Consider the following 22,016-nt stretch of genomic DNA (forward strand, 5'->3'; position numbering starts at 1 on the left):
CATATGCAAAGTTCCTCTTTGTTACTGGTAATACTACTTGCCTTAGAATCTGTATTGTCTAACTATAGCCACACTTGTTTTCTTACTTTTACTGTGTGGATGCCTTTTTCTATCCTACTACTGTTAATCCATCTGATTTTTTATATTTAAGTTGTTTTTTTTTTTCTATACTTGAAGCTTTTATTTAAAAACCCAGCCAGGCCATTTAGGTGTGAGATCTGAAATTAAGATCGAATATTTAAGTGATGTCTTGACATCTGGTAATATTGGGAAGGTCACAGACAGCCTACCCACAAGTTTCCCTCCCACCATGGCTGCTGAAGATAAGGTTCTCTTGCCAACAAAGACCCTTTATCATAGAGACCAGGCATAGTGCCTGCTTATGCCCAGTAGTAAGCCTCAGTTTTCTGCCAGCATGTGGAATTATTTAAATTAGCTAATTACATCTTTCCTCAGAAAACCAGGGTCAACCCACCCTCTTTTTGCTACAAAGTCTACCTCTCACATCCTATGCTTATTCACGGTTCCTAAGTGCAGCCTTGTGTGGCCCTGAGGGTATGCAGTGCCCTCCCTCCAATGCTGTGAGTCTTTGTGAATATGAATTGTAGTCTCTTTCATCTGTGCAGGGCCATGTGTTGTTTGTTCAGCCATTTCATATAATTTACAGGAGGAGATCCCTCCCTCACCAACAGGGTAAATAGAGGTAATAAAAAACAACAATATCTGTGCTCAAAATAGATTGTTTGTCTCTTTATATTTAATGCAAATATTGTGATGTATGGATTTAGGTCTATCATTTGTTGTCTATTTTTCTTCTACTTATTATTTTTCTTCTTCTGTAATTGCTTTTTATTTTAGGGTATATTAATTAAGCTGCTATTTTATTTTAATTCCTCTGTTTGTTTTTCAGCTATACCATTTTATATTATTTTTTATTGATGTGGGTGACTGGCAGGGAGTTATAATATTATTCCTTGTCATCAAAGTCTAATAATTAAAATTTTTCCATAAAATTAAAGATCATTACATCAATATAATTCAATATGTCCCTTCTCTGTGCTATTTTTGACACAAATTTTACATTATACTAATAAACATACTTATTATTTTTCATGCTCTCAATACCTTATATGCATTTTAATTCCCATCTTGTGTTCTTTTCAGCTGAAAATTCCCTTTGGTATTTTCTGTAGTGCATGTCTCCTAGTGACAAGTTTTCTCATCTTGCACTGATCTGAAAAAAATAAATCTATTTTTCATTAATTTTTAAAGTATATTTTCTTTATATGCACACTTCTTAGTTGAAAGATTTTATCTCAACACTTTAATGATGTTCTTTCCATTGTTTTCTTGCAGCCGTTGTTTCTGAGGACACATAAACTGTATTTAGTATTATTGCTACCTTATATATAATCTAACATTTTAATCTATTTGGCTTAATTTTTTATCTTTTTTCTTGGCTTTCAACAGTTTGAATATGATGTGACTAAGAATTTTTTTGTTTTACTTTATAATATACATGTTGCTTGAGGTTTTATTGGTCTTCCTGAATTTGTTGTTTATATTTTTCATCACATGTGGGCATTATTTGCATTTATTTATCCAAACATACTTTTGTTCTTGTCAGTCTCTTTTTCCTCTCCTTAAAAGACTCTGTTTACCCTTATAGTAGAAAACTCAATACTGCTCACAGGTAACATAGTACCTATTCTCTTTTTCAGTCTTATTTCTCTCTGTTCTTCAAATTGAATAACATCTTTGAACTATCCTCAGGTTCACTGGTTATCCACCCTGTTAATGTTTTTTTAATAGAATATATTGTATTTTTAACTTTAGAATATCATTATTTCTATTTTTAATTTTCTCTTTAGTGCTGCAATACCATGTAATCATATATATATATATATATATATATATATATTTGCTTTAAGTTCTTGAACATGCTTAAAATGAATGTTTTAAGCCCTTGTTTTCTAATTCCAACATCTGGTTAATCTAAGTGTCTTTTTCTATTGACCAGTCTTTGTCCTAACAATGTGTCACATTTTCTTCTTTCTTGGCATTTCTACTGATTTTATTATTATTATTACATACTAGCTATTGTGTACAATATGTTTCAATTCATTTGGATTTAACTGTATTCTTCTGAAGAATGCTTATTTGTTTTATTTGGCAAATAAATTACTAACTGATCATATTGATATTTTGTAGGCTCAGTTTTACATTTTGCATGACAGAACAATTCTATTTGCCCTTAGTCATAGTATTGATCTCCTTGCCATCAAACATAGTGTTTGCCCTTAAAATGTAGCAATTCTTAGGTTTGAATGGGAAACCTTAGTTGTTTATGAAGCCTGTTTAAGTCTGCATGACTTACTATGTGAACTCTATTTTCTTTGTAACCAATGGTTCCAAGAATGTTTATATACAGATAAGTCTTACCACTACATGACTTTTTTCCTTATGTGTTTTCCCTCCTCAATTTCTAGCTGCTTTTGAATATCTGAAATCGGTCCTGGAAAGTCTGAAAATGATGCAATCATCTTTTTTAAGTTTTAGTCCTAAATGTCCCATGCTATGCAGATTATTGAGTTCCTTCAGGGAAAAGATAGATAAATGAGGATCTCACTCATGCACAGCTCTCTTCTTTCGAGGCTCAGATTTTTCCTTGTTTTTACTTGTTTTCCATTAACATTCACATACACACACATAGACAATATGATGGGGGAAACCCTCCTCGTTCAATATTCAACCTAAAATATTAAACTTATGAATGAAAACAAAGGATCTGAGGTGAAAAATAGCAAGGGAATAATATAGAACAATAAGAGTAGGAAAAAGCAGAAAATTCAACTGAGTTAAGGTAACACCACATTTTTAATATTAGATATAGTCTGGTATACAGCAGTAATTTTAAGAATTTATGAAATGGAAAATATCTCCAACTCCTTACTGTTCTCCACTCAAATTTTGTACATTTCACATCCATCATTTTTGCTTCTGAGCTTTTAATACTTTTAAAGGCTCTATCCCCAAAAGTGAACTGTTGGAAAATGTCAGATGTAGCTTTGCTGTTCTAATAAAATGATGTTTGCATATGTATTTTGTGTCTATTCTGTTGTCAAAATCATATGGACAAATTAGGCTTTCCAAATTTCAGAACGTATAAGTGTCTTTTTCCACTGAATTTTCTTTTTTTATAAGGAGATTATTTAACAACTAACAAGCCATAACAGGGACACAAGATGTTTTTCTAGCTTATTGTGTTCCCTATTGTGATTTTACTTTCCTAGGTTCTCCAGGTTTTAATTTGCCCAGAAAGATGTTTTAAGCCATGGCCACTTTGCAGATGTGGTGTCTTATTCTCACTAGACAGGAAAATGAATATGGCATATCCTTGATTCTAATCTTATTATGTTACTTTTTGAGCAGAGGTAAACTGGAGGGGTGATCATGCAATGATACTCTTTATTTATTTTTATTTTTTGAATTTTATTTAATTTATTTTTTTATACCACAAGTTCTTATTAGTTACCCATTTTATACATATTAGTGTATATATGTCAATCTCAATCTCCCAATTTATCACAACACACACCCACACCCACCACTTTTCCCCCTTGGTGTCCATACGCATCTGCTCTACATCTGTGTCTCATTTCGGCCCTGCAAACCTGTTCATCTGTACCATTTTTCTAGATTCCACATATATGTGTTAATATACAATATTTGTTTTTCTCTTTCTGACTTACTTCACTCTGTATATCAGTCTCTAGATCCATCCACGTCTCTACAAATGACCCAGTTTCATTCCTTTTTATGGCTGAGTAATGTTCCATTGTGTATATGTACCACATCTTCTTTATCCATTCATTTGTCGACGGCCATTTAGGTTGTTTCCATGACCTGGCTATTGTAAATATTGCTGCAATGAACATTCGGGTACATATGTCTTTTTGAATTATGCTTTTCTCTGGGTATATTCCCAGTAGTAGGATTGCTGGTCATATGGTATTTCTATTTTTAGTTTTTTAAGGAACCTCCATACTGTTCTCTATAGTGGCTGTATCAATTTACATTCCCACCAACAGTGCAAGAGGGTACCCTTTTCTCCACACCCTCTCCAGCATTTGCTGTTTGTAGATTTTCTGATGATGCCCATTCTAACTGGTGTGAGGCGATACCTCATTGTAGTTTTGATTTGCATTTCTCTAATAATTAGTGATGTTAAGCAGCTTTTCATGTGCTTCTTGGCCATCTGTATGTCTTCTTTGGAGAAACGTTTATTTAGGTCTTCTGCCCATTTTTGGATTGGGTTTGTTTTTTTAATATTGAGCTGCATGAGCTGCTTGTATATTTTGAAGATTAATGTTTTGTCCATTGATTCGTTTGCAAATATTTTCTCCCATTCTGAGGGCTGGCTTTACGTCTTATTTGTAGTTTCCTTTGTTGTGCAAAAGCTTTTAAGTTTCATTAGAACCCATTTGTTTATTTTTATTTTTATTTCCATTACTCTAGGAGGTGGATCAAAAAAGATCTTGTTGTGATTTATGTCAAAGAGTGTTCTTCCTATGTTTTCCTCTAAGAGTTTTATAGTGTCCGGTCTTTCATTCAGGTCTCTAATCCATTTTGAGTTTATTTTTGTGTATGGTGTTAGAGAGTGTTCTAATTTCATTCTTTTACATGTAGCTGTCCAGTTTTCCCAGCACCACTTATTGAAGAGACTGTGTTTTCTCTATTGTATATCCTTGCCTCCTTTGTCATAGATTAGTTGACCATAGGTGTGTGGGTTTATCTCTGGGCTTTCTATCCTGTTCTATTGATCTATATTTCTGTTTTTGTGCCAGTACCATATTGTCTTGATTACTGTAGTTTGTAGTATAGTCTGAAGTCAAGGAGTCTGATTCCTCCAGCCCCGTTTTTTTCCCTCAATGGGAATTCCCGTTTTTTCCCAAATTCCTGAAGACTGCTTGGCTATTTGGGGTCTTGTGTGTCTCCATACAAATTTCAAGATTTTAGTTCTAGTTCTGTAAAAAATGCCATTGGTAATTTGATAGGGATTGCATTGACTCTGTAGTTTACTTTGGGTAATGTAGTCACAATGATACTCTTTTTAAATCTGCTATTCCAGCTATACTTACTATTGCATAGGTAGCCTCGGCTTAGATACCTACAATCAAAACTGATTTTTTTTTTCTGACTACATATACAGTGGGCTTCTTCTTTCTTTTTTTCTGTTACTTGTCTCAGCTATTGCTTATATCAGTATCTGTTTGTCAACTATTATCCTCATTTTTCACAAGAGACATATGAGTTATATAACAACCATATATTTGACCTGAATATCAAAGAGATTTGTATTGACTCACATACTTGATTTTTTTTTAAAAAAATTTTAAAAATATTTATTGGAGTGTAGTTGCTTTACAATGTTGTGTTAGTTTCTACTGTACAGAAAAGTGAATCAGCTATATGTATACATATATCCCCCCCTTTTTTGGATTTCCTTCCCATTTAGGTCACCACAGAGCACAGAGTAGAGTTCCCCATGCTAAACAACAGGTTCTCATTAGTTATCTATTTTATACATAGCATCAATAGTTTATATAGTCAATCCTAATCTCCCAATTCATCTCACTCCCCTTTCGCCCTTGGTATCCATACATTGTTACATACTTCATTCTTTTTTTTTCTTTTTCTTTCTTTTTTTTTTTGCGGTATGCGTTCCTCTCACTGCTGTGGCCTCTCCCGTTGTGGAGCACAGGCTCCGGATGCGCAGGCTCAGCGGCCATGGCTCACGGGCCTAGCCACTCCACAGCATGTGGGATCTTCCCGGACTGGGGCATGAACCTGTGTCCCCTGCATCGGCAGGTGGACTCTCAACCACTGTGCCACCAAGGAAGACCCAGACTTCATTCTTAATTGAGGTATTTTATTTTCTGTGTCATTAATAATATATTTATAACCAATACCCTGAACATGGTCCCAAGGTTTGTAGAGGTAAGGGATGACTGAGAACTTTTTAATTCTTTTTAATGACTCAGCATCATCCAAGAATTCTCTTGGAAGACCTTAGCTTGAACAAAGTGTGACAAGAATTCCCACAGAATGACTGCAGGCTCCTGATGGGTGGCAGTAGGAAGATACTGGTATATTCTAGGAGCAGTAGAAATATCTAAGCAAGCATGCCTGCTCACGTAGTTTTTGTATTCATTTTGAAGCAATTATCTAGCTTAATTCTTTATTTCTTTGAGAATAAAATGGAAGTGAATTGATTTTTCCTGAAATCCTCACCTTTCTAAACTGCTGAATAAAATGATTGAGGTATGAGTTTCTATAGCAATATCTTGTTAGAAAACTCTGAATTAATGTTAATTTAGTCACAAGATCTTAAAATCCCCTTAAGTCTTACCCAACTATTAACATTCTACTACAGTTATGAAAAAGATAAACTGTCCAATGACCAGAATATCATGACATCATAGTTATGAGAAAAATTAATTTTTCAATGAACTGGGCATTTTAGTCATATTTATAACCATTTTCTTTCAACTTTATATCATGCTAATTATAGTTAACATAGTAATCTAGTTAATAATTTAAGGAGTGTTGTGATTTTCTTTCAGTTCCTTGATTTCTTTGTTGTAGAGAAATAGCTCTGATGCATTATTACAACAACCTCAGTAAATCACTACATTTTATTCCCAGTTTAATATAATAAAAACAATGGAATGCTCTACTTTTAGAAATTTTTGATGTAGTATCTCTCTACATGAGCTGAAAGAAAAAAAGAAATCAGTTTACATTTTTCATTTTATGAGCTCTATGATGCAAAGTCCCAAGGTATTTATACTGTTCTTCCTGAGATTTTCTGACCACATTCTCTTTTCTCTCTTCTAGTTCTTTTATATCAATCGCACAGGTTTTGACTGGTTTGCAAGTCAGTTTATCTACTGTCACCCAGGATGATATAAATACTCTATTGACACAGTGACATAAAGATCTTACTTTTTAGTAATACCAACGTGTCTCACTATGTGACACTCTTTACATTTATTAAGATTCTTACTAAATTATACCTTTCTGTTACTTATTAAAATTCACATTGAAATGGTCAAAGTTTAAAAGTATTTTCCTTGCTTGAAGTGTATAATAGAATAGGGTTGGATTTTTTGGGGGTTTCTTTTTTTGTTTGTTTGTTATTTCAGGATTGTTTTAAGACATGTGAGCACTCAATTAAAAATACTTAATCTTTATTGCTGGACAAGTCCTGATTGTAATACTTGGGCATTTATTTATGGATGTTATAAGAGCATGTCTCCGTTAGTGGTAGCCAGAAACATGAACTTTAAAAATCTTCAAATTCTCTTCAAATTCAGTACCATTAAGAGGTATATACCTTCAACTCATGCAGTCCTTTAAAACTCTCTTATTGACTATATATAACCTTCTTAGTTTCTCTCCCAGAGAAGTCTAAAGCCTGAAAGACATTTTAAAGTAGATAATACCTAGAAGGAAACATTAAGAATTCTGGAGAGAAAGCTCCAAGGAACAACTCAATAAGCTCTACCAACCTGAGAAAGGAAATACAAATCATTTGGGAATATTAAGAGAAACTGCAAAAAAAAAACAAAAAGTCAAATAAAACACTTCCAAAGCAAATACATTTCAAGTCCAACTGCCATTGTTTGCTGTACTCAGCTGAGTTACCTTGCTGTCTGAACAGGATAAAGCTCGCAAGACTCTGCCTAAAAAACTCTGTCTAGGGCTTCCCTGGTGGCACAGTGGTTGAGAGTCGGCCTGCCAATGCAGGGGACATGGGTTCGTGCCCCGGTCCGGGAGGATCCCACATGCTGTGGAGCGGTTGGGCCCGTGAGCCATGGCCGCTGAGCCTGCATGTCTGGATCCTGTGCTCCATGATGGGAGAGGCCACAACAGTTAGAGGCCCACATACAGCAAAAACAAAACCAGAAACAAACAAACAAAAAAAACTCTGTCTAAAGATTACTTGAAATTATCACAAATTGGGTTTATCTACACTTGTGTTTACTTCCAATAACAATTAGTTTATGTCAACTCTGCTCCATTCAAAGTAACAATGTAATAATGCCTAATTTATCCATAATTTGCATAATTCATCCATAATTTATGGATCTTAACCTTTAGGAAAACTCTATGAGATTTATATTTATTTGTATAGGAGAAGGAGAAGAATCATAGGAGATTAAATAACCTGCCCTAGGTCCTGTTTGAGGAAGAATCAGAACTGAAACATGAACCAAACCAGTCTGACTCATGTTGAAGTCTGTATTCTTAAACACTGTCTATAATAAGTTGAATACTTGATGTTTTTTTATAATGAGGGACAATATGATTCAAAATTCTTCAAATGCTTTTGGCATATTAAACAGGAAATATATAGTTTACCAATATATTTAGACCAAATAACTAATAAAACTAGATACAGCTCCTTGAAGAAGTGATTTTGACAACAAGCAAAATTAAACAACTATTCCATAGTGTTTTATGGTATAGAGCCCACTATTCTGACATGTTTGTTTTGAAAATTCAACTTTCACAAAAATCTTCACTAATAACAACATATTCTGCATTATGTGGATAATGTTTAACATTAAGCAAAAGATCCACATAATTCTGATTATGAAAACTGGAAGAAAATTGAAAGATGATTGTGTAATTGTGTTTTGTTGAACGCAAAAATTTAAATTACTTATAGCCTTAGAGAGCCATTTTCTTGTGGTGTGTTTTACATAATACCTAGCAACACTTTCTCTACTTTTGTTTATGAATGTGACATAAAAAAATGAACCTCATGTATGCACTAACTAGTAATAATCTGCAGTAAAATTCTCCTTGTCTCATTATTCAGAGACTTATTTTACATAAACCTTGAGTTCAAAGTCCTTGAAGGCTTTTATTTTTATTTTATTTATTTTATTTAACATCTTTATTGTAAGATAATTGCTTTACGGTGGTGTGTTCGTTTCTGCTGTATTACAAAGTGAACCAGATTTACATATACATATATCTGCATATCCCCTCCCTCTTGTGTCTCCCTCCCACCCTCCCTATCCCACCACTCCAGGTGGTCACAAAGCACCAAGGTGATCTTACTGTGCTATGTGACTGTTTCCCACTAGCTATCGATTTTACATTTGGTAGTGTATATATGTCCATGAAAATCTCTCACTTAATCCCACCTTGCCCTTTCCCCTCCCTCAGTCCTCAAGTCCATTCTCTACATCTGGGTCTTCATTCCTATCCTGACCCTAGGTTCTTCAGAACCATTTTTTTTTTTTAGCTTCCATATATATGTGTCAGCATACGATATTTGTTTTTCTCTTTCTGACTTACTTAACTCTGTATGACAGACTATAGGACTATCCACCTCACTACAAATAACTCAGTTTTGTTCCTTTTTATGGCTGAGTAATATTCCATTGTATACATGTGCCACATCTTCTTCATCCATACATCTGTCGACGGACATGTAGGTTGCTTTCATATACTGGCTACTGTAAATAGTGCTGCAATGAATATTGTAGTACATGACTCTTTTTGAATTATGGTTTTCTCAGGGTATATGTCCAGTACTGGGATTGCTGGGTTGTATGGTAGTTCTATTTTTAGTTCTCTAAGGAACCTCCAAACTATTCTCCATACTGGCTGTATCAATTTACATTCGCACCAACAGTGCAAGAGGGTACCCTTTTCTCCACACCCTCTCCAGCATTTATTGTTTGTAGAGTTTTTTATGATGGCCATTCTGACAGGTGTAAGGTGATACCTCATTGTAGTTTTGATTTGCATTTCTCTCATGATTAGTGATGTTGAGCATCCTTTCATGTGTTTGCTGGCAATCTTCTTTGGAGAAATGTCTATTTAGGTCTTCTGCCCATTTGTGGATCGGGTTGTTTGTTTTTTTGTTATTGAGCTGCATGAGCTGCTTGTATATTTTAGAGATTAATCCTTTGTCTGTTGCTTCATTTGCAAATATTTTCTCCCATTCTGAGGGTTGTCTTTTGGTCTTATTTATTGTTTCCTTTGCCGTGCAAAAGGTTTTAAGTTTCATTAGGTGCCATTTGTTTGTTTTTGTTTTTATTTCCATTTGTCAGGAAGGTGGGTGAAAAAGGATTTTGCTGTGATTTATGTCATAGAGTTCTGCCTGTGTTTTCTTCTAAGAGTTTGATAACGTCTGGCCTTACACTTAGGACTTTACTCCATTTTGAGTTTATTTTTGTGTATGGTGTTAGGGAGTGTTCTAATTTCATTCTTTTTCATGTAGCTGTCCAGTTTTCCCAGCACCACTTATTGAAGAGGTCTCTTTTCTCCATTGTATATTCTTGCCTTTTTTGTCAAAGATAAGGTGACCATATATGTGAGGGTTTATCTATGGCCTTTGTATCCTCTGCCATTGATCTATATTTCTCTTTTTGTGCCAGTGCCATACTGTCTTGATTACTGTAGCTCTGTAGTATCATCTGAATTTGGGGAGCCTGACTCTTCCACCTCCATTTTTCTTTCTCAAAATTGCTTTGGCTATTTGGGGTCTTTTGTGTTTCCATACAAATTGTGAAATTTTTTCTTCTAGTTCTGTGAAAAATGCCATTGCTAGTTTGATAGGGATTGCATTGAATCTGTAGATGGCTTTGGGTAGTATAGTCATTTTCACAATGTTGATTCTTCCAATCCAAGAACATTGTATATCTCTCCATCTGTTTGTATCATCATTAATTTCTTTCATCAGTGTGTTATAACTTTCTGCATACAGGTCTTTTGTCACCTTAGGTAGTTTTATTCCTAGGTACTTTATATTTTTTGTTGTTGCAATGGTAAATGGGAGTGTTTCCTTAATTTCTCTTTCAGATTTTTCATCATTAGTGTATAGGAATGCAAGAGATTTCTGTGCATTAGTTTTTTTATCCTGCTCCTTAAAACGTTCTAGTAGTTTTATGGTAACATCTTTAGGATTCTCTATGTATATTATCATGTCATCTGCAAGCAGTGACAGTTTTACTTCTTCTCTTATGATTTGGATTCATTTTATTTCTTTTTCTACTCTGGTTGCTGTGGCTAAAACTTCCAAAACTATATTGAATAATAATGGTGAGAGTGGGCAACCTTGTCTTGTTCCTGATCTTAGTAGAAATGCTTTCAGTTTTTCACCATGGAGAACAATGCTGGCTGTGTGTTTGTCATATATGGCCTTCATTATGTTGAGTTAAATTCCTCTATGCCTGTTTTCTGGAGAGCTTTTATCATACATGGGTGTTGAATTGTGCAAAAGTTATTTTGCTTCTATTGAGATGATCATATGATTTTTATCCTTCAATTTGTTAATATGGTTTATCACATTGATTGATTTGTGTATATTGAAGAATCTTTGCATTCTGGGATAAATCCCACTTGATCATGGTGTATGATCCTTTTAATGTGCTGTTGAATTCTGTTTGCTAGTATTTTGTTGAGGATTTTTGCATCTGTGTTCATCACAGATACCGGCCTGTAGTTTTCTTTTTTTGTGACATCTTTGTGTGGTGTTGGTACCAGGGTGATGTTGGCCTCAAAGAATGAGTCTTAGAGTGTTCCTCCCTCTGGTATATTTTGGAAGAGTTTGAGAAGGATAGGTGTTAGTTCTTCTCTAACTGTTTGATAGAATTCTCCTGTGAAGCCATCTCTTCCTGGGCTCTTGTTTGTTGGAGGATTTTTAATCACAGTTTCAGTTTCAGTGCTTGTGATTGGTCTGTTTATATTTTCTATTTCTTCCTGGTTCAGTCTCAGAAGGTTGTGCTTTTCTAAGAATTTGTCCATTTTTCCATGTTGTCCATTATATTGGCATGTAGTTGCTTGTAGTATTCCCTCATGATCCCTTGTATTTCTGCAGTGTCTGTTGTTACGTCTTTATAATTTCTAATTCTATTAATTTGAGTCCTCTTTTTTTTTCTTGATGAGTCTGGCTAAGGGTTTATCAATTTTGTTTATCTTCTCAGAGAAGCAGCTTTTAGTTTTATTGATTTCTGTTATTGTTTTCTTCTTTTTCATTTATTTCTGATGTGATTTCTTTCTTTCTGCTAAGTTTGGGGTTTTTTTGTTCTTCTTTCTCTAATTGATTTAGGTGTAATGTTACATTGTTTATTTGAGGTTTTTCTTGTTTCTTGAGGTAGGATTATGTTGCTATAAACTTCCCTCTTAGAACTATTTCCCTGCATCCCATACGTTTTGGGTCGTCATGTTTTCATTGTCATTGTTTTCTAGGTATTTTTTGATTTCTTCTTTGATTTCTTCAGTGATCCCTTGGTTACTTAGTAGTGTATTGTTTAGCCTCCATGTGTTTGTATTCTTTAGTTTTTTTTTTTCCTGTAGTTGATATCTAGTCTTATAAGGTTGTGGTTGGAAAAGATACTTGATACAATTTTAATTTTCTTAAATTTCCCAAGGCTTTTGTGACCCAAGATATGATATCCTGGAGAATGTTTCATGAGCACTTGAAAAGAAAGTGTGTTCTGTTGTTTTTGAATGGAATATCCTGTAAATATCAATTAAGTCCATCTTGTTTAATGTGTCATTTAAAGCTTGTGTTTCCTTTTTTATTTTCATTTTAGATGATCTGTCCATTGTTGAAAGTGGGATGTTTAAGTCCTATACTATAATTGTGTTGCTGTCAATTTCCCCTTTTATGGCTTTTAGCATTTGCCTTATGTATTGAGGTGCTCCTATGTTGGGTGCATAAATATTTACAATTGTTATATCTTCTTCTTGGATTGATTCCTTGATCATTATGTAGTGTCCTTCTTTGTCTCTTGTAATAGTCTTTATTTTAAAGTCAATTTTGTCTGATATGAGAATTGCTACTCTAGCTTTCTTTTCATTTCTATTTGCATAGAATATCTTTTTCCATCCCCTCACTTTCAGTCTGTATGTGTCCCTAGGTCTGATGTGGGTCTCTTGTAGACAGCATGTATGTGGGTCTTGTTTTTGTATCCATTCAGCCTGTCTATGTCTTTTGGTTGGAGCATTTAATCCATTTACATTTTAGGTAATTATCGATATGTATTGTCCTATTACCTTTTTCTTAATTGTTTTGGGTTTGTTATTGTAGGCCTTTTCCTTCTCTTGTGTTTCCTGCCTAGAGAAGTTCTTTTAGCATTTGTTGTTAGGCTGTTTTGATGGTGCTGAATTCTCTTAGCTCTTGCTTGTCTATAAAGATTCTAATTTCTCTGTTGAATCTGAATGAGATCCTTGCTGGGTAGAGTAATCTTGGTTGTAGGTTTTTGCCTTTCATCACTTTAAATATGTCCTGCCACACCCTTCTGGCTTGCAGAGTTTCTGCTGAAATCTCAGCTGTTAACATTATGGGGATTTCCTTGTATGTTATTTGTTGCTTTTCCCTTGCTATTTTTAATATTTTTTTCTTTATATTTATTTTTTGGTAGTTTGATTAATATGTGTCTTGGTGTGTTTCTCCTTGGATTTTTCCTGTATCGGACTCTCTGCACTTCCTGGGCTTCGTTATTTCCTTTCCCATATTAAGGAAATTTTCAACTATAATCTATTCAAATATTTTCTCAGTCCGTTGTTTGTTTTTTTTTCTATTTGTCTTATGGGACCCCTATAATTCAAATGTTCATATGTTTAATGTTGTCCCACAGGTCTCAGAGACTGTTCTCAATTCTTTTCATTCTTTTTTTTTTTTTTATTCTGCTCTGCAGTAGTTACTTCCAATATTTTATCTTCCAGGTCACTTATCTGTTCTTCTGCCTTGGTTGTTCTGCTATTGATTCCTTCTAGAGAATTTTTAATTTCATTTATGTGTTGTTTGTCACTGTTTGTTTGCTCTTTAAGTCTTCTAGGTCCCTGTTAAACATTTCTTGTATTTTCTCCATTCTGTTTCCATGATTTTGGATCATCTTTACTATCATTACTCTGAATTATTTTTCAGGTAGACTGCCTATTTCCTCTTCATTTGTTTCATCTGTTGGGTATTTACCTTACTCCTTCATCTGCTGTGTGTTTCTTTGTCTTCTCATTTTGCTTTACTTACTGTGATTGGGGTCTCCTTTTCACAGTCTGCAGGTTTGTAGTTCCCATGTTTTTTGTTGTCTGCCCCCAGTGGGTAAGGCTTCCTGCTGGAGGTGACTAGTGCCTGTGTTCTCATGGATGAAGCTGGATCTTGTCTTTCTGGTGGGCAGGACTGTGCCTGATGGTGTGTTTTGTGGCTTCTGTGAACTTAGTATGATTTTAGGTAGCCTCTCTGCTAATGGATAGGTTTGTGTTCCTTTCTTACTATTTCTTTGGCATGTGGTGTCCAACACTGGAGCTTTCTGGTCGTTGAGTGCAGCTGGGTGTTAGCGTTGAGATGGAGATCTCTGGGAGAGCTTTCACTCACTGATATTACATGGGGCTGGGAGGTCTCTGGTGGACCAATATCTTTAACTTGGCTCTCCCCCCTCAGAGGTCCTGACACATGGCAGGAGCACCAAGACCCTGTCAGCCACACAGCTGAAATAATAGAAGAGGGATTTATGCTTTCTGATGTTTTCACTTCCATTTATTATGATTTTCTATCCTGTCACACTCCAATATTATGCCATTGACTGTGGGAATCTTTTCATTTTTCCTTTAGAACCACTAGATAATCTTCATTGTTCCAACATTTTCATTTCACTTCAGACCGTGTTCTACCTTGTGAACAACTTCCTTGATGTTATTGCTTGAGACATTTGTTTGCTCTCACACACTGGCCCATTCCTGCACCTGGCCACTGACATCAAGGCTCCTTCTTAACTGATGCAGCCTTTTGTCTTCTCTCCTTGAAGGCTTTTAAATGAATATATAAAATGCCAGGACATCTAGAATCAGGGGTGTTTGTAGTGAAACTCTTCATGTTGTCTGCAAGTTTCATTCTTCTGTTTAACTGTCGAGAAAGCATGGCACCTTTATACTTTTCTGTTCTCCTTTTTCTGGGCACCAGGGAAAGGACATGTCTTAGTACCCAGAAAACCTTCAGGTTGCAAATATGTCTAGGATTTTAGCTTTGGATATGAATTATTCCTTTTATGGTGAAACACAGAAGTTTACATCTGAAACATAAATTGGAACTCTTTTCATAATGGCATTCCATTTAAGCAGTGGATATAAAAAGGAAGAATACAACAGAGTTAACTAGATATTTTTAGTGAGAAAGGTGAAAAAGATATTCTCAGCAGTAAATTGCACACCTAGAAATGCATATCAATATTTTGATTTTGTGCTGTCTGCAGTTTCAGTTAAGCCATTTTATAAACCATATTCTTGTTTTAATCTCCCCAATCAATTTTTTAATACCTGAGTGAGTATACAAACAATATGTGGAGAAAACCACATAATAACATGTAATTTTTCCATATGGAGAATCCCCTCTCCAGGTATTTTAAAAGACGGAAGCCCAAAAGTAACCCCAGATGAGTTGAACCAGATTTTTTCTTGTTTGTTTTGGGGTTGGGAGGGTTACTTTATAATGATCCACAGTTCATTCTGGCTCTCACAGACATTGAGATTCAATATATTAGAAAAAGTTTATAGTGTTGGGGAACAAAGAATTTGAAGGCAAATCATTCCAGGACTCAAACTTTAGATTGAGCTTGGCCACTGCTGAGTTACGTCACCTGAAGTTCAGGGTGGATCAGAAACCGTGACTCTCTTCCTCATCCTTATATCTTCAGGGCTGGTCTAATGTCTGACACATGGTAGGGTTTCAGTATGTGTTTGTTAAGTGAATTAATAAATAAAGGGGTGAATTGCTTTCTCTTTCTTCAAGAGAAGAAACTTTAAGAAAAAACGAAGGCTGTTTGCTACCACATTTTCCTGGAAAGGACACATATTTGATTGATTTAATGAGGACCAATTTTTGAAGGTCAGATTGTCCATTAAATTCTGTATGAGGAGAGGCATTTGGGGTGTCAAATAGGAGTTTGTTCAGGTCTCCAGTGAGCATTAAAAAGAAGGTTGTGGGAGGATTTGTAAGAAGATGATTACTTCTCCTTGATACCTTAGAAGGAGAGTTCAAAAGGAAATTGACTTTGATTTTCTTGATTTCTTGAGGATATAATGCAAGTCTTTTTCCCCCTCTGGGGTAGCGAAATTAGGTTGCAAGTGTCAAAGACAATGATTTATGGTTGTGGTCTTTGAACTAGGTGTCTTGAATTAAAAAAAAAAAAAGTACTGCATTTCATGGTCTTTCCTGATAAACTACAGAAAGAAGTCATACTGATTCAATGCAATGTTTTCTGATGGAGTGTTGCTGGGACAAATTTTATAAGCAGATTATGTTCCAGAAGTCTTAATCGTGTTCTGAAAATTACCAAAATTCACTTTCTGTTTGTTTGTTTGCTTTTGTTTTTGAGGTTACAGCCTTGGGATGAGACCATTTATAGGAGAATGTGTTTCTTAGCTCTCCTTCCTAGATATAGCAAGCTTTGTAGCCAGATTTTGTGATCAAGTGTCAATGTGAAATATATTTCTCTAATTTATAGTTTTTGTGGCAGGATTTGAAAAAAATAAAATATTGCATTTCTCATAAGAAGTAGTAGTAACTTTAGGTAAAAATGCTTCGTAAGTAATTTGGACAAATTTTGTTTGAGGTAAATTTATTGTTTAGGTAAAAAGTAAAGTTCTCAATAAACTGACAATTTGCTAATAAGTGAATATCATAAGATGTTTAAATACAGCATCTAAATTATTACTCAAATTTTTCCACCTTTTTTGACGGCTTGGAGTTCTATTAAGAGCCTATAAATAGAGTAGTCTGCATTGATTTGGTAGATAATATTTATACATTGTCAATTGAATTGTACAGGAACACCACTAGTGATTTCTTTATATCTTGACTCAAAATCCTTATGGGGAGCTCGATTTGTATGTTAGAAAATATGGTGGCCTACTCACTGTAGGCAGTAATGCAGATTTGCTGTCTATATGCATTCAGCTGAAATTAAACTGTAGGTCCTTGCTGCTCTAAGTGAGATTCATGAAACTTGTTAGAAAAACAGTAATTCAGGCCTGTCTTCAGATCTACAGAATTAGAATCAGCATTTTGACAAAGAACCTAGGTGAATAATTGGATGCATGTTGAAGTTTGATAGCACTCTTCCAGGCTTTTAGAATGTAAAATAAGGCATCCACTGCATAGAAAATCTAACTCACAGACAAGACCATCTTTTCATTATTGTAAGATTAGACATAAGGAGCAGTATTAGTCTTGGGTTTCTCTACTAACAATTTTAAACCTGTTAGAATACCTAAAATAATCTAATCAAATACAGTATAATCTTATATGATATCACATCATATTTTTACATTAGAATTGGATCAAAATTTCAGAAAGTAGATGCCAGTGTTTTCTTTCTACAGGTAAAGAATCTGAGACTTGAGAGGTGAAATGGCACACTCAAGCTTCCACAGCTGGTAAGTGGCAGAGCTCTGACTACTGTGAAGGTTTCTGGAATCCAGTCAAGGACTCACCAAAAAGAGATGCTTTCTTCACTCTGCAAATTCACTAAATATCTTTATACAATTTTTATTTTGAATTTTAAAATGTATACCTGTCATTCATAAGCAAAAACTATCTGTGCATAAATATGTGTATATAACACATACTATACCAGTATTTAATGATGGTTATATAGAAGAAAAGAAGTTAAGGGTTATTTCAGTTGGTAGAATGAGCAAATATACACAATAAAATATTTGTAACTATTATATATTAAAAAAATCAGCTGTGAGTGATATTTTTATGTGGTGTGTGATATATGATCTGACTTGTATGTATATGCATGGTTTTGTGTGTGTGATAGAGAGCTTAATTCTTATCTTCCATTATAGTAAGTCAATATAAAATGGCTAATTTGACAAAATGAGGGAGAAAGAGAGACAGAGAAAGAGAAACGGAGTAATAAGCATATTACTTAGAAATATAGAGGTAGCTTACCAAGGTGCAGCTAGAAGACATGGACTATGTTGCCTCTGGAAACATGGGTGGACAAGGATGTTTTAATGGTTGGCCCTTTTCCATTAAAAACCTATATTTTGGTAGACCTACCTATCGTCTACCAAAAGCCTGTAATAACTTTTAAACATAGGTTTAAACTTTCAAAAGGAAAGAAAAAAAGGAAATACATCATGGTTCACCTTATGTACAGTTCAATAAAAGAATTCAACAAAACGCATGCAGATCAATTGATTCTGAAAGTAGTTGATTCTGAAAATAGTGCACTGTGTTTAACTGGCAATTTCAGTTGGGTTGCAGGAATCTGGAAGTATAACCTGAACTCACTTCTATTTAGCACCTTGGCAAAGCTCAGATGAGTAAAACAATGTTATTAGAGGATTGCCATAATTACCATAGTAGAAAAATATTTATCTAAAAAGAATACCAGAAAATATAGCTACTAAAAAACATTTCTTGAGTATCAGTAAGGGGCACTAAGATTCCACTGAAAGGAAATTAATAACCCTGGAGCAGTCATAAATTGTTTTCTTACTTTAACTTTAAAGGGAAAACATAATAAACTCTATGCTTTAACTTCAGTATGGGGGGGTGGAAATGCTTTTCCTCTTAACCCTTTTAACGCGAAGATGTATTTAACTATTTTCTTTAACTGGAAATTTATCTATTTTTTCTCTTGTTTCCACCTCTGTCTGGTGTGCTTCTTATACAGCATTCAAATACAATGCTAGTTTGCTTACTTTGTCAAAAATAGAGCAATTGGGTTTTTCACAGATAAGTAAATTCCTAATAAATGACCTTCTGCAAGAAGCTCTTTTAAAATGAAGCAAGGGTGTGTTTACTGCAAGTTGGAGCCAAGAAGGAAACTGTATGAACAAAAATAAGATTTGTACAACCAACCCTCCTCACCTGCCCCCAAAATAATGAAAACATCATTCCTCAGCTAGGACCACACTAAAAATAATTCTAAATATGAGAAGAAACTAAAACGAAAACATGTTTTGAATGGCCATTTAATATTAATCTCACAGTTAAAGAAAAGATGTCTTTTAGACATGTCTAATGTCCACAGAGGACATTAGAAAATTAGGGAAAAAACAACATAGGTAAACTATGAAGGGGTGAAACCATATTGGTGGATTTTCATGTCTTCTTCAATACTGATTCCTTTAAATATTAAGAAAACATAAAAACTCTAAATTGCCACCCTAAATTAGAAATAATCCCAGAAAAGAATCAGGGTTATCTGGAAGCAAAAAAGCAGCTTTATTGTTCCCAAGGTTTGCAAACCAGGGATACAAAGGCTTCCTCAGTAACTGAAAGCGTGTTTCTCCTATTTTTCACCCTGTGAAGGGGGTGAGGGATTTTTAAAAACAAAAACCTCGAAAGTCACAGTTGGGAGACTTGTAAGGAGGTTGGATGGTCCTTGCAGTCTGACCACAAGTCCTTGCAACTAGACCACAAGTTTTTGATGGTTGCCTGTCATCCGAGCTTCTCCTTAGGGACTTTATCCAGGTAGGACCCTTAGCAGCATCATCAGAAGTCCTTATAGTTTTTGTTCATGGTTTTTTGTAAGAACACAGGGTACGTGACTGAAGTCCAGGTGTATCATGACTGCCTGGCTCCATTTTGGGTCGCTTTTGGCCACACCAGGTTAATTTTCTATGTTCTTTCCATAGGGCATTTCTCTCATTTTTACCTTTCTTTAGGGGATTTTATTTTATTTTTACAAAGTAGAATAATTTTGAAGTATATTGCTAACGGGTGTTCAGTGTAATATTTTGGACCTAGCTGTATATTTTTTTCCGTATACTTTTTTGTGTTTGTAACTACGAAAAAAAATAAAAATCAAAACACAATTTAAAATGTAGGCTTTCATTTTGGTTACACTGACCATATTTTTAGGTAATTTGTGGATTCCTAATGAATGGCCTGAGAAATGGCATTGCTAATGGATTTATGCTGATTTTGCTTATTGTATTGTAGATCTAATAAACCAGGCTCAGATCATAGAATTGTAGATCTGTGAAGAACTCTCTCAACAACGCTTTTATTTTACAAATGAGAAATCTTTAAGTACAGAAAGGTCACTCAGAAACCTTTAAAAACATAAGTGAATTATTTGCCTTTGTAGCAAAACTGGAAGAAAATTCCAAGTCTCCTGACTTCAATCCAGAGTTACTTCTTCAGGCCATGCTGCCTTTCTGTGTGAAGAATAATTGATTCACTCTCAGAGTAATAGATTTCTTTAGCAACGATTTGGAAAACAACATGAATCCTAAGGAAAACAAGTGAATGTTGATCTTATCTGCATTTGGATAAGCGGCATTGTACTTAGAGGTAGAGGATATTATATGTTGATACAGAAAAATGGATTTCTAAGACCATTAAGGAATGACTCAAAGAGCATGTCACTTATTGGATTCTTTTATTGGTTTTGTCTGTGAGTACAAGTGAAGTGTTGTTCCAAAGAAGCCATATCAGAAATGAGGAAAGATCTCCAGCAAGGACAGATACTTTTAGATAAGACTGATATTGTTTTGTGTCAGAACTCTTAAGAATAGCACAAAAATGAAAACCTCAGCTCTAAACCTAAAGCATATTCCCTCTCCACCAGTAACACAATTTGAGTTGTGTGCCGTGTTTGCATTTGGCTGACTGTGCTGGTTCAGTCCATTTTTGCCCTCCTTCTCTTCAATATAATTAAATCAAATTTGTATGCTGAGTCTGTGATGACTAAGTCTGGCTGTTCGCTGCCAGTAAAATGTTTTGCTCTCTACATTTCATGCTGGTTCTCTTTCTATTAACAAAAATGGAATTTTCAGGCTTCATTACAAGATTAAACTTCTGATAGAATTAAAGATTATTGATTCTTTCTTACCAGTTCCAAAGCAATTTTCCTCTAGGGACCTACCACCCTGAAAACAAGAACCCTAAAACACAATTTCTCCAGGGATACATTTTTTTCTGCTCAGCAGGGAATAGTTTGGTAGTATATTATCAAACTTGGCAGAGGAGTTAAACAATGTAAAATAGAATGATTTGAAATGAATGAAAAAATCTAATATAATCGTGTGTATAACCACCTCAAAATACTTATGAGATGAGCTGCACCTCGTTACCTGTGACTTCAGAGACACAACTGTTTAAGATTTTTATAAAATAACACAGAATGCTGTCCCTTTTAAAACAATAATTGTTTTCTTTTGCCTTTTGAAATTGAAGATGTACTGTAAATTTTCAAGAGGCTAAAAGACTGGTTCCCTTCTCCCTCAATGCAAATATGTTAAGATAGTGTTAATTTTCTTGTTTACACAAGAATTAAGTTTTCAGTCTATTTTTTGTCATGTCAGTAATAGCCACTGATGATAATAAAAGCAATAACTAAATAACTAGATAAATAAATGAAATACTGTTGTCTCTCCTTTCTCTTGTTATTTTGTTCTTTCTTTTCACTTTCCTGTTTATATGAACGAAAAGAGACAGCCTGATCTCTTTTTCAAGGGAATGTTTTAAAATTTCATGCTTAAAACTATGTCTGGAGAAGACCTTTTATCTTACTTAGCTTGAGAAAGGAGTGTTTGCTAATCTAAATTGAGAATGTTTATTTCTTATTGTATAATTTCAGTTGAGTGATTTTCTCAAAAAGCTTAATATTGGGCCTAAGAATTGCCATTAGATCAGAGAACTATATGCAGATAACTGAAGACATTCCTCCCCAGCCATCTTCATTTAAGCTTCTTCTTATCAAAGAATAAAGAGCCAACTTAGACAATTATCTGTTATATGTATTCACTGTACATAGAATGCTTTGTTAAACTCCAAAATCTGAGGTCAAACTATATATGAAAATGAAATGATTTTGTATATAAGAATGCTCTAAAAAATCCACACAAACAGCTAGTGGAGTTAATAATCAAGTTCATCAGTGTGGTAAGATATAAGATCAATAAACAATAACAACAACAACAAACACCCACATTTTGTCTGTAAGATAATTGAAAACTAAGGC

The sequence above is a fragment of the Leucopleurus acutus genome, assembly GCF_964270905.1.
Source record: "Leucopleurus acutus genome assembly, chromosome: 5".
Taxonomy (NCBI): Eukaryota; Metazoa; Chordata; class Mammalia; order Artiodactyla; family Delphinidae; genus Leucopleurus; species Leucopleurus acutus.